Raw genomic sequence first — 14,380 nt, 5'->3', positions numbered from 1 at the left:
CTCCTTAGATAGTGCCTTATATTAGCTATCAAGAGAAATAAACAGCAGATATTTTGACCTCCACCACTGCACAACCTTGTCCTTGCTTGCCCCACTAAACACTGACTTTGTCATTTGAACTAATATTTAATCCTGGAAATTAGTTTTTTTCATTTTTCTATATGCAGTCTACTGAATATATTTGGGAAAAATCCACTGAACTGATGTCTTCCTGTTGTATAGGTATTCTTTTTCCTGACAATTCAATTAGCAAAATGCAAAGGCAGCATACATTATAGATCAGCCTTTGTTATTAGTAGGTAGTGACAGGTTATCCTGCCCTATTTATAAAATTCATTTCATGCAAGTGTTGTGCACAGCATACAGACATCTACAATCAGTCTTAATGTATTTGATGTAAGTGGGTACAACCTGGTAACATATGGTTTAAGGCCTTTTTGCATAACCTCCTTCTTGCTGATGCTTTTTGAAAATAGCTCAAGGGGGACAATCTGGCTTAGCTAGGAAGTAAGTGCTGCAGTTTGATACAAATCCTCATGTTTACCCCGCGAGCACTAAGCAGTTTGATTTCCTGTCTATCTAGTGTTGATTAGTGTTGCAAACTGAAAACAATGATAACATTGCAGGAAAAAAAGCTTCCAACCAAAAAGAGTTATTTATCCAAATCTACTCATCTTGCATGCTGATGTCTCTTTTTACCCCCTCCTTTGTTCATATGTACTGATGTGACTTTATCAGCAGCAGTGCTGGGGGCAGATGGCCTTTAAAAGTATAGGAGAGGATACCACTGTGTGGTGTGTTACCTAGCTAGCAATAAATTACAGGGAATAAGAGGGATATCTGCATGTAATCTTTCTACCTATAGCACATACAGCGACTGACTGTGTGTTTGTATGTTTTTGAGCCAGATTACTTTTATGGATTCACTTATGTAATGTGTAAAATAATAATTATATTCTAAGAAATGTGAAGACTTCCTCATACCCTTTCTAGCATTGTCCCCTCTTTTGGGCTACTGTTTTAATACATCAGTGTTTGCTTTTTTTAATAGACTAGCAAATTATGTGCTAATGTAATTCGGAAAACACTGTAAGTGCTTTTGCCCCTCCAGACTTTAAACTGTCTCCTGGCTAGGAGTTTGAAAGCTGCCTAGCATTTAGATTTGCTATCCAACTGAAATCAGTGTCACTCAGCTAGGTGTTTGATTATAGGCCTTTTCTGTGTACTAACCCACTCCCATGTGCAGAAGAGAAAACAAAAAGAAGTGCAGCAGGGCCACATGGCACCAACCTGGCCAAGGACCTTTATCTCATTTTGGGCATTACTTTCCTTTTCTCTCTGATCTCAGACTAGTCTAACATTCTTGGTACTGCCTTTTAGCTTCAAGCTTTCAGTTTTACTTCTCAGCACCTCCCTTTGAAACACCATGTCCTTTAAAAGAAAGGTGACCATTCACCTTCTGCTCTGTTTCTTTACAACACAAAGAAACCTTGAAACTTTAGATGCCAGAACAAGAAGAATGCTTTAATCTGAGCAGCATCTTCCACCAAGGTCTGAGTGCTTATAGATCAGCAGCCCAGGCATTAGCCATTAACACATTTCAGTGTAAAACATCATTTCTATTTAACTTTCATGCTATCAATACCAGCAAAAATACCCTTGAAAACATCTTTCGAGCCACAACAAAGACTGTTTTTTTCCACAGCACAGTTTACTGAAGGCAGTATGTGCTTCCTGGTTTTTAGCTTTCAGGTTACTGCAGTGAAGAAAATGAGTCTGTGTCTCCTTTAACAAATCTGGAATTGAAAAGCATTACAGATTTCTGATACAGTTTACAAGCAGCGGTAATCAAAGCCATACATGAAGTCACCACAGATGACTGTGCAGGGCCAGTACAGAGTTAATTTGGCATACAGATAATTTGCAGGATTATTGTATTTTTCCATGTATTTGGCACAAGACTATTTCCCTTGTTGTGTGTGCAAGATGAGGGTGAAAATTAAAGGATTTTTAAGGATTTAAATATGATTTTTATTGTGTTAGCATTTATAATAGAATTCATTACCAAAACGATGTTCTGATTTGAATTTTCTTATAATGGAGGGATTTCCTCCTACTCACAAATCCACACAGCACCCGTATCCGCTTACAGCTGTAATATTAATATTTATGAAGATTGTGTAATTCCTAAAATGTGGTTCTTGTCAGTTAAATTAAAATTTTTGAATTAATTTGATAAAGGGAAATCCAAACTGCCTTATGCTGAACAAGCTCTCCACCATGGTCAAAGTAAATTTTCCTCACAGACTTGGTGGAAAGTTTATGGTACTAACTTCAACTAAGCTACTTCACAGGAAATTCAAATGTGTAAAATTCTTGAGTAAATTATTAATTACAAAGTAAGAGGCTTTGTTCCTACACTATTTTTTTTTTTTAAAGAAGGCAATAATTATGTCTACCTGACTAACCATTCCCCAGGTTCCTTAGTGCTAGAATAAGAGTATGCCTCAAAGAGAGTTGAAAAGATATCTGCAGACAAACAGAAAAAGGAGTTTTCAGATGAAAATTGCCATGGACAAACAAGTGGTCATTATTAATAGCTTTGTTCTGGTACAAAGACTTGTACCAATTGCATTTGGAAAGCTTTCTATTGAGCAAATTCCAAGAGGGCTATAAACTGATTCCAGTCATTGTACATTGACTGAAACTATTCTCTTCTTCCATAATCAAAGGTAGTGTTGCCATGAGTCATAGCCTATCCTCTGGCAGTTTCACTGGAAGGTAGTTTTGAGGAATGATGAGATTTTGACTTGCAACCACACTTTAAACACCTCTTAAACCATTCAGCCTCTCTTGGGGTTCATCTTTCCTGCAGTAAAGGTGTGTTTCTAGCATTGAGATAATTATATTGATATAGAAGCCAATTGGAAACAAAACATAGGTACCGTTTACTTTTAGTAGACTTTGAGAAGCTATATCGATGTAAGAAACTACAGTTCTTTCTTTCAGCTAGGATTTTTATAGTTCACTATTTTGATGTGACAAAGCCTGTAAAAAGTTTGATGCAAAGGTAAGTTTTTACTTTTCTCTTGTAGAGACAGGGCTTTAGTTGTTGCTGTTGATGTTACTAGGCCATGATGAATATCATGGATGATCTATTCTGATGGATATTGAATGGATTATCTACCTGTCCACTAACTACAAATGTGAAAATAATTGGAATCTGTGGACAAGTTCATATTTTTCTGAAATCTTTCTAATGCCTGTAATCTCACTAACTCAGTAACTGAAAAATTCTCTAATGCTGTGTTGCCATATTAATTAAAAGCAACATCACAATATCTTTTCCCATGTCTTTCCCTTCTCTTTTCAAAAGAAAATATGTAATGATATGAAAGAATTAGTGGGGGGGGGGGAAGGGGCGGGTAGAAAAATGTTCAGTAAAAAAATAAAATATACACTATGCCATACTATAGTATATATATACATAATATAGTACAGAAGAGTTGCAACTCAACATTCAGATCTCATTAAGTACCAAAGGTAATACATAAATTATCTGGGACCAAATACATTTTATGTGTTCAGTGATGCTACAATCAGAGGACATGCTGTTTGAAACAATTCAGTTCTTTTTCTTAGTCTTATCCTACAGTATTCATCACCCTTATAGTTAAACTACTTCAGTTGCCCTGGAAGTAATTTTATTTACATGAAAACTACAACAGATACAAAGAGCACAGTAACACTATTTGATAGAGCAAATCTCAGCTGTAGTTGTCACCTTCATTAGCTATGCAATTTCACCAGCCCGCATGCTGCATTCATAAAAATCTGCACCAGCAGAGGTAATGCACAGTTTCAGAGTTGTTAAGATGGCATCAGTGCAAGGAAAATGCTGCCCATTCTGTCTATCTTTCATCAGCTCAAACAAATGAAAGTCAGATGGCATCAAATCCAGACTATGTGGTGGGTGTGGTAGGACAGTCCAGTCAAGATTGGCTGTGGTCTTCAAACTGCTTTGATGCCTGGGGTTATTGTGTTGTAGGAGAAAGGGTGTCTGGAAGTTTGAGCCTTCAATTTAGTCAGCATCACAATATAGTGATCAGAATTGATGATTTGGTTCAGGTTCCAGTAAATCCAGAAGGATTACATCTTTCCTATCTCAAAAGGCAGCGTACATCACTTTACCCACTGAGGGCTTTGTCTTGAATGTTTTCTGTGATGGAGAATTCACATCACCTCTCCATAGGCTGCCATTGTTATTCCAGCTCCTAATGGTAACAACACATTTTGTCACCAGTAATGATGTGATCCATGAAACTGTTACTTTCAGTCTCATATTTGTTCAGTAGGTCATGACAAATTTGCATACAGTGTTCTTTCTGTGCATTCATGGGACCCACCTGGCACAATATGATATTCCAACACTGCAGCCATTATTTACAGATCACTGAAGCTGACATGCAGCTCTGTACACAGTTCCCTTGTCATAGTTTGTCATTTTCTGCAGATAAGCCATTCAAAATGCTCATCATTTCACGATGTGACAGCTGTGCATTGCCATGAGGAATGTGGCTTCTCTTTCATGCCACTGTCGCCAGTTTTGAAAAGCACTGCCCACTGCCTCACTGTGCTCACATCCAATCCTTGGTCTCTGCAAACATTCAGCAACTGTTGTTGAATGTCAGTGTGTCCATTTTTTTCTACATGAAGAAATTCATTTCTATACCTTTGCTTCATATGCACTATTTTGTTAGACCATCCCTCTGCTACAATCTGTTGCATGGCAACATAATGTAATGGAATATGGGGGAGAAGGTTCAAGCTCTACTGCCATACCTCTCACATCCACCTCTGATATTGTAGGCCAACATAATAAAGTAGGAGGCACTACTTGTGAAGCAGTGCTTGTAATACCAGAATAGATTGCCAAAATTTTAGCTAAAAAACATGGGTCCCCTCAGAACTATCTAATGAAGAGATAACAAGTAATCATTCTGGAGAAAAGGGACAAGTATAAGTCATAACAATTTTAAAAGAATATTTCCATTAATTATGTTAGAACAAAAAATGTGCTAATGAAATTCACTGCCAGTACTGCTTGGGAGATAATGTCAATACAGAGAAAAATTGGAATACTGCAAAAGAAGAACTAAAAGACCTATGGGACCCAAGTACGAGATAAAAGGACAGTACAAAGTCATGCATGTAGAAACAAAAAAGGGTTTCTGCTATATACTTTCTGCTATATTCTAGAAATGCCTTGTCTACAGATAATTGAGTGAAAATGCGACACAAAAGTGATACAGCCATAATAAAAGTAAAAGCTATGAAGACTGCTTTTGGACAAGTATTTCCAGTAGGAGCACAGAAACTTTATGCAGTAAAAGCACCAGGAGTCTCTTTTATTAAATGTAGTTTTGTATTCTGAAGTTAAAAAAAGACAAGCTCAATCTGAAGCAAATGAGGAAAGACCTGGAGAAGGAAGAGATGGCTGGAGAGCAGAGCTTATGATTCTGACTTGATCTTCTTGGATAAAACAAAAACAAGCAAGAACTTTTCTAGCCAGTAGAAGAGTAAAACTCTGGAATAGTCTACTTTACTGATAGTCGCAGAAGTATTTTCCTGTCAGATAAAATTGGAAAATGTTTTGAATGGGTTTACAGACATGCCTATCCATAGTGGGAAATTCAGCTGAATCTGTGTGTCTGTTATCATAAACCAGTGTGGGTTAAGATTTATCTACACTGCAGTGCCACACAGGTGTAAAGATAAGGACAAATTCATCCTTGCATAAGAGACAGCTGTTTCCAGCAACCTCCAAGTGCCCCTCTGTTGAAGCTCTAACCCCCATTGAGAAGGCAGCAGAGCCTGCATGGGCACCCCCTGGTCTATCTCAGGCAAAATCAGCCAGGCTACTATATGTATATGTCTTGTACTGACATGCACTGCGTGATTTTGCCTGAAGCAATCCAGGGGACTCCCATGAAATACACTTTGCTTGCTGATCCCAGTGACTAGCAGAAAGATGCAGTAATTTTCTCCACCAACACAGATCTGAAACAGGATATTTTTCCCTATCTTGTTATACAGTTCTGCAGCACTGTACAACTGCTTATTTTGGACCCAATTGTATTAGTTTAAGCACATCTATGCTAATACAGTTCATTCCCACAAGGCTTATTCTACTAGGATTTGTGGTGATATAAATATTTCAATAAAATACAGTATTCCTAACCTAAATAGTTATACTGGTATGAAATGTGTCTGTAGATAAGGTCTGGAAGAATCAGCTTTTCAAGAATCAAGGTTTTTTTGCTCTGATGAGACCAAAGTGATGGTAATCGCATAACACTAAAGTCCTGACACAATTAGCAAACATGCTGAAATGAAAAAGAATTCACTTTAGTGCCCCTGAAAGCTTTACTGTAGTTAGCAAGTGTTCATTTTCATAATAATATAATTGCAGGAATGGGAAATTGCAGGTAATTACTGTTGTTGTGACCTTGATCCTTTGCTAATGAAATTAACGTAATTGATACTATTTTGATTCCAACCCATTTATGGGCAGCTTCAAAGTTTTTGAGGAGAGCAGTGAGGGCAAAAGGGATTTTTTTTTTTTTTTCCACATCTCAGCTATCATATGGAAAATATTTTTTATTTCATTGAAGTTCTGTTTGAGGGTTGGGATTTTTCTCCTTCATTTTGCAGTAATGGCTTTTAAATCTTTACAGAGTGCTCTGACTGAACACTGTTGACAATCTTGACAATCAATGTTAATGAAAATGAAAAACATATCATTTTATTAAATGTTTGATAGACATCTTCTTACTTCCTGAGCAGACCTAGAGGATTAAGGAGTACCTCAGATATCAATTTCTTATACAAGACAAAAACGCCTAAAAAGCATATCTGTCCATCTGTCTGTGTATAGGTTTGCCTTTTCTACACAGAGAGTGGAAGGTTCAATGTTTTTACAACAGCATAATGGCCTTATCTACAGATGCATACAATTCAGTAACATGGAGGTCTCCAAATGCAGCCACAGTAAATGCACGTAGAAGAGCTTAAAATGGGGACCAAGACATATCAGTACTGTGCTCTGTCAAACTTTAAAAATTCCCTCTTGTGACTGCTTCATCTACCTGTTTTTACTGTTAGCCATTCTTACAGATTTTGCCTTTCACAAAACTATTCATTCAGTTTTTGAACCCACATAAAAATTCAGCATTCACAACAACTACAAAAGTATTTGTTCCCCTCTCAAATATGTTTTTATTTACTCTCTGTCTTGAAAGTACCACTAACTAAGTTCCCTAACTGCTGCATCAAAGGAAACAGACGGGCTATTTTGAGGACCCTCTGGACCTCCTTGAGATCCCTCCTTCAAGTGATGTTTTCTTCATATTATGTACAATAAATAGAACCAAAAGCCAAGAACATTGACCTCCGTGTCAGAGTGACAACAGGCTCATGCCTGGAATAAAATATTCATTATTTGGCTTTATTTTTTTTTTTCCTTTAGCTCCGATTTTAGATTTCTTATTTTTTTATGCTTTGCTTCTTCAGGTTAAGATCTTTTTCATCTTCATGACAGTCTCATCCATTTGTCTGTCACAGTGTCAACAAGTAACACTGAGGTTCCAATCTCCTGGAACACTGATTCTTATAGACAGATCCCTTGACCTTAGCTCACCAGATTACACCTTAGGTGTAAAGAAAAGGTGATTATAACACCTTAGGTGAAAGAAAATTGAGATCTATTCCATACTGCGTATGTACTCATTCATTTGTTGTCAATGTGGATTCCTTCTCTTTAAAGGCATTTTTTTTTGGCCTTTTGCTGCAGCAAAATAGCTCATTTTTGTTGCTTTATTTCTCTTTGGCGAGCTTTCCTTATAATCTTAATCTGCTCAGGGATAGTCAAAACTCATATAACCATGGAGATAGGTTAATTAAGGAACAAATGACAAAAGCATATTGGATGTACAAATAAGCCTTAGTTGGCTACTAGCCCAAAACTTGTCATCTGAAATGTCAATGAAGTCAGTGGGAGTCCTTCACAGAACAGAGATCTGGCCTCCATTCTAAACATTTTCCAGAGGACTGATGTCAAGAAGAGTGCAGGAAACCAGACTAAACAACCAGCCACGTTATCTCAGCATGAAATAATCACTGAATAGTAAAAAGATAGTAACTTGTTCTTTGGTAGACAAGAAAGTCTTGCTCAGTGTATTCAGTCAGTTTTTATGTAGCTGAAACATCCCTGAGCTACTGTAAGTTCACAGGGGAGCTTATAAAACTCAGTTAAACTGCCTGGTAAATGCAGTTTGTAGCCAGTTACTTGTCCCTCGGCAAACAGATGCACCCATTTGAATATCTCAGGGACAAAAATTGTCATTATTTTTCTCTTTATGTGTTCATACCATATCCATTTCCTTATAAATTGAGGAATATATAGGAGTATATTAGTGAGTATATATTATTTTCCTAGGTGTATATTTAAGTAACTGCATGTGTTTGCTCATCTGTATGCGTATGTTCTGAATTTGCAATCTTAGCCAGGCCTCCTTCTCTGCAATAGCTCACTGCATATGGAAAGGGTGCAGACAGAATGCACACATAATGATATTAATGCTAATTATTTTTTACTTCTAAGTTTCAATTGAAAATTGTTCCGTAAACAGATGGGAAGTTCTGAAAATATCTTGAATACACACTCCAGCCCAAGGGAAGCATTTAAGGAAAAAGAATATGAAAGAAAAAAAACACAACACATAGAATAGTAAAGCATTTGTAGACATCCATCAAGTAAATAGTTAAACTAACTTTTCAAAGTGAAAGATTATCAATATGACTATATATTACTGACTATATGGCAGCCACATCCTTTTCCTGGTCTTGCTTTCTACCTTGTATCTTCTGAAAGTCCCTTTTAAGATCATCCTCAGTCAAATATCACAGTCTCTACTTTTTTCTCTCCTATTAAGTTCCAACTTCTCGACTTTCTCAGCCCCTTTTCTCCCTGTATTCCCATTATTCTTTCACCTTCCCTCACTCCTCTCATTTCTATCAAAGCTAATAGCTTTTTATCTTTCCCCACTCTTATTTCCAAGCTTTCTTCTGATCACCTCATATGGTATTGAATTTTACATTCTCCAAGCAATTTTTTGCAATTTTTTGCTCCAAGCAATTTATTGTCAAGCAGTATCCTTGTGCACTTTCAATGACCAATATCAAACACAATCCTGTCAGCTCCACAAAGTGTTATTCTTCTCAGATAGCAGAACAGGCACAAGAGTGGACCTATGTCTCCTTTTTGCATATTTGTTTGGTTTTTTTTTTTAAGGACATGCTGCAGAGCTGTAGTTGAATAGCACATGATAAGGTCTAACTTCCCAAAGCCTTCCCTCGGTCTCTGGCTCATACTGAGTTCCCTTTGAAAAAATGATGCTTCTGTTGACACACATGGAAGATTTCCAAGAATCATTCTGAACTCAATCAGTTATAAACAGCAGCAGACTTCGGTTCCAATGAGTGCAAGCAAGTTTTAATTCATCTTGGATTTGTCACCATAAAATCATATTGTTAACAGAGGGATAAGATATGTCCTGTGTCTTGAGATGAGTGATCAGCACAGAAAAATTTTCAGCATAACAGACCTTGGAGATAGAGCTGGATTTCTCACACATGTACAACAACAGCTAGTGCTCTTAAATCATGAGGGTTTATGGTACCCTCCTGAGCAAGCAGGTAAATCTACTGATCAGAACTGATTTGCTGCTGCCTTGTCACAGAAGAAAAATCTCAAATTATTTTGCTGCCGAAAATAGCCAAAAGAATAACTGCACTGATTTTCAATTAATGCTAAGCTAACTGGAAAACAGCAAGATTATGTTTTCAACATACTTCCATCCATGATGCACTTCTTGTCTAGAGTTTCAATGTGCCTCAAATAAGGATGTATTAAAGGGTAATGTAAAGTTTAGTAGTTTTTATTACATGAAAAGAAGCATGTGTATGGGCTCTGATTCCTTACTCCATATTGGCTGTTAGCAATTTATTTTTTGTCCTTTTGTTGCCCAAAAAATGAGCATTTTTATACTCATTAGCTACAGACATTAATGAAAATAAACTTCTCAACTAGCCTTATATTCCAACTATGGGGTTTTTTTCCATTGTTTTTTTTATTCCTGGTACAAAAGTTTCCTGCATCTGCCAGGCAGCATGTTCTCAGTAGATGGGAGAAAAACATGTCAGGTACTCCCTGATGGCTTTATGAGCCCTGCATGTGCTCTTTGCCCAAGGCAGTATTCTTTATGTCAGCAAAAAAATGCCAAGCAATGGCTTTCAAGAGATGTGGAGCAAGAAAGAGGATGCAGTGTGAGCATTGCTATATGTTTAAATATGCAAAGAGAATTGGGAAGAAGCCCTTATGATCTTTACACTCTGAATTAGACAAATATGCAAAAATAGATAGAAGCCTCCGGATTATTCTCCAATTCTTATTCCAATATCAGAAACCTGTGCCTGGAGGACTCTAGGCCCTCTTTGCAGTACCAACTTCCTGTTTAACACTGGGTAAACTGTACAGATTTTTTTTAGTGTTTACCCAAATTAGCATTTTAAAATATCTCCACTGATTACATTTTTTCCATTTGTATAGCAGCACTTAATCAATACGGTTATACCACAGGATCCAAAACACTGTCACCTTCAAAATCCTTGCATAACTAGAGGCAAGGGACCAAACATTCAGCTCTGCTTCTTTTCATATGCAGCTTAAATATGCATCTCCACAGTTAATTGCAGTGCTATTCAAAAGAGCCTGACCTGACAGGCTAAATGCCGTACAAAAATGTGACAAAAAAACAAGTGCTCCCCAGAGAACGTGCAAAGTAGGGTGAAATACAAGATATAAGCAAAAACAAAAAGAGGTGACAGGAAATAAATCTCCAGGTAAAAGTGCAATCACTACCTGTGTTGTAAGTGGTTTATCATACCAGCTTCATGATTAAATTTAGAACAGAAACAGCTGCTAGCTAACCACATTCACTGCAGTTGGGTGTATGAGCTGCTGCTACATATTCTTTGCAGTGTTTTGTCTGTTCCTTATCCTTCTGCACTTTACATTTTCCAAAATAAGAGTTCTGTGAACAGTGCGATGATACACAACATGATCATTCAGGTTCATTATGCAACCAAATATTTGCATAAATTAGCAAATGATACAGACACATATTTTGCTGCAATTTTGATTTTAAATCTAACCGAGAGGCTTTTGCTGATGAAATACTGTCTTCTCTTTCTTTGCTGCTTTGCTCATAACATTTAGAAATGTGGCAGGCTTAAATGCCTGATGTTCTAAGAATGTTCACCTTGACAGTAGGACAAGGTCTTACGTTCTTATATATTCAGAACCATGACACTAATCTGTATTCATGGAGAGAATAAAGCCCAAAAACATTACGAAAATTAAAAAAAAAAAAAAAGGAGAGAGAGAGAAGGGGAGGGAGATATTTAATTTGAATTCATTCAGTAATTCTTCATCTATATGCTTGGCTTCTACTTACAACAATGCAAGGATGTGCAGAAACACTCCTTAAGAATTTTACATGCCATTTATACTAATCAGAATTAAAGTTCACCTGAATACTAACAGTATTTTTCTTCAGGAGGAGAAATAGCTAATAAAAACCTATTACAAGTGCATGAAAGTAAACAAACCCATTTTTTAAGCAACAAAATTGTTTTAGAAAATCTAAAAAGTGAAACTGTCATAAAACTGAGGATTTGCCTGCCACAAAACCTAACTTTCAGTTTGATTATGCTATTTAAATGACATCTATCTGCATTTTAATCCTTGCTTGAAAGTCTGCTGGCAGAATTAATAATCATGATCAAAACCCATGAAAGTCCATGCTAATGATAAGATAAAGAACTTACTCCCACCTCCTACAGTGAGAAGCTAATCTTCCTCAGTGTCCTAATCTACTGACATACAGGGTTTGATCTGAAATAAGCTCTTAATAATGAACAATCTGGCTATGAATATGATTCTGCTGAGCAGAAAATTGAAGATTAAAGAAGGAGCTGTGTAGAAAAATTTCTCTCGTTCAAGGCTCCTTCTTTAGTGTCTCTCCCACTTTCCCCACATGGGGAAAAAAAAGCAAAACTCTTTTTTGACAGTTGCTGCCACCTTAAGGACATACACTGCCAGAGCTGGTGCAAGGAGGTGTCCAAAGTGTCTGACTTGCCACGGCTTATGAAGGCACCACTTTGCATTTTTCTGAGATTAGGAAACAAAATCTGCAAGCTGACATTTCCTTCAGTGCACGGGCTCTTTAATGGAGAGATGTCTGAAAGCCAAGTGTATTCTTTTGACACACAGTCAAGGAGCTTGGATTTGGCACTTAAGGGAGCCAGCTTCCTGCCTGTTCAGTTTAACAAAATTAATCTTCGTGTGCATGTACTTTACAAAGCACAGGGAGGCAAAACAAATTACAATTAATATTTATTTACTTCTGTTTGAAACCTGCAAGCAGAGCAGAGGCATTACTGCAGCTTAGCAGACACCTCAACGCTACAACCAGATAAGGCAGACTTGAATAAACCACTGAGGAGCAACGAATTTCAAAAGTTCAAAAGAGTTTCAGAAGCATCAGGCAACTCCATGTTTGGTTACCACAGGTATTCCATGCCTGGTATACCCTTGAGGGAAGGTGGAAATACACAGCATGGAAAATCAGGGCTATTTCATTCTTTCTTTAATTGAGCATCCAGACATTTCTGACAGGCAATCTTACTGATATCATCTGACCTGTGACTGAGCCCCTTCACTGGCATAGCAGATATCTAAGGACAGCTAATGCAATCCACATAAAGGAATGTCAGTCATGTACTGACTTTTGGAGTGTTTTTTTTTTAACAGTTTTGATTAAACAAGTATGGCTAGAAATTTAAAGATGTAAACATGCCCCCAACCATCCGGAACACTAAACAGTTCAACGAGGCTTTGAAGTATAAGTACATTAATGGAAAACATGTTTAGTTTAGCGATATACAAACTACAAAATTTCTGTACTTGTATCGATTTTGATGCACAAGACAAGAAAAATAACAAACACAGCATTTTAAAAATGAGTGCTTCATGAGATAGCCTCAGTCAAAAGCAACCATGCTTTTCCAATTGAATACAGATATTTGTTCGTAGGTTCATTCAGTCACACAACTCTTCTCAGGAAGGAGTGTTTATTTTGTCTAAATTCCTGGTTGAGCTCTTTGAGAAAAAATGGTGATTCCACCAAAGCAAGAAAGCTTAAAATGTGGGCAAGAACACGTAATGAATGGTGAAGAAAATGGTGATTCTTGTCCACTATCTGCTTATAGCAGTACTGTACAGGGTGATGCTGGCAGCTTGGTGAAGGCTCCAGGTGTTCCAAGAAGACTAATGCCCAGGCCAGGCCCTCCTCCAGCAATCACTTCTGCACAAATTGGAAGTGAAAGTGCCTCCTTGTCACTTTGCCACATAGCCAGGCAGGACCTCCAGAGTGCAGCCAGGGCAGGAGGGCAGAGCAGAGCAGGAAGAAGAGCTCACCCTGAGCAGGTGAGGCTGCACAGGGCTTGGTGGCTGTGGGGCAGGCAGAGACCTCCTCCTGCAGTAGGGCTCACCGCACAAGTGACCCCACAGCAAAGCAGGGGCCTGGGTGGGCCTGCTGGCAAGCAAAGCTTCTCTTCATAATTTTCTCCGGTTCCCAGACCCAGGTTTCGTTATGCCACCTTTTGGCCATTTGTTTCTGATTTATTCCTCATCTTGTTCTTCAGCCAAACTCAGAGATTTCCAGAGTCCAGTCAAAAGCCCTCTGGTTTGACGTGAGGCATCCTTCTGTCACATTGTAGCATGCTTCTGGTGACATTTCTCAGTACCAGTTACCTCACGAACCTTTGGTTGCATCTCACGGTTACTGCTGGGAAGCACCACAGCCTTTTCCAGCAGCAGCTATAGGCACCAGCACAGCCCCGGTGTGCCACCTGCTCTCTGAAGAGCTGCTCTCAGCTGATCTCATCAGACAGGCCACAGGGACTTTCTGACAGAGATGTTGGGACTCAGGTGTTCCCAAACATTGCTGATAAACATTCCAAATTTATTCTACAGTGAGAAGGAATTATGATCACCACATTGGACACAGCAAGCTCTGAGTAGATTTTGCTCTGGTCTAGAATTTGTATTGGAGAAAAAACACAAGAGGAGAGGGGAACTTCAGGTCAAGGACAGCAGAAAGTAATGGAGGCTATTTGTCAATCCGAGGCCACTAATTGCCTTAATGACCCTGTGCAGCCCAGCTAGGCCCTGCACCTGCAGGCCATTTAAGCTCAG

This window comes from Lagopus leucura, unplaced genomic scaffold, assembly GCF_019238085.1.
Source record: "Lagopus leucura isolate 7727_CA_CO unplaced genomic scaffold, USGS_WTPT01 Super-Scaffold_1, whole genome shotgun sequence".
Lineage (NCBI taxonomy): Eukaryota > Metazoa > Chordata > Aves > Galliformes > Phasianidae > Lagopus > Lagopus leucura.
Note: the sequence above shows the minus strand (reverse complement) of the source record.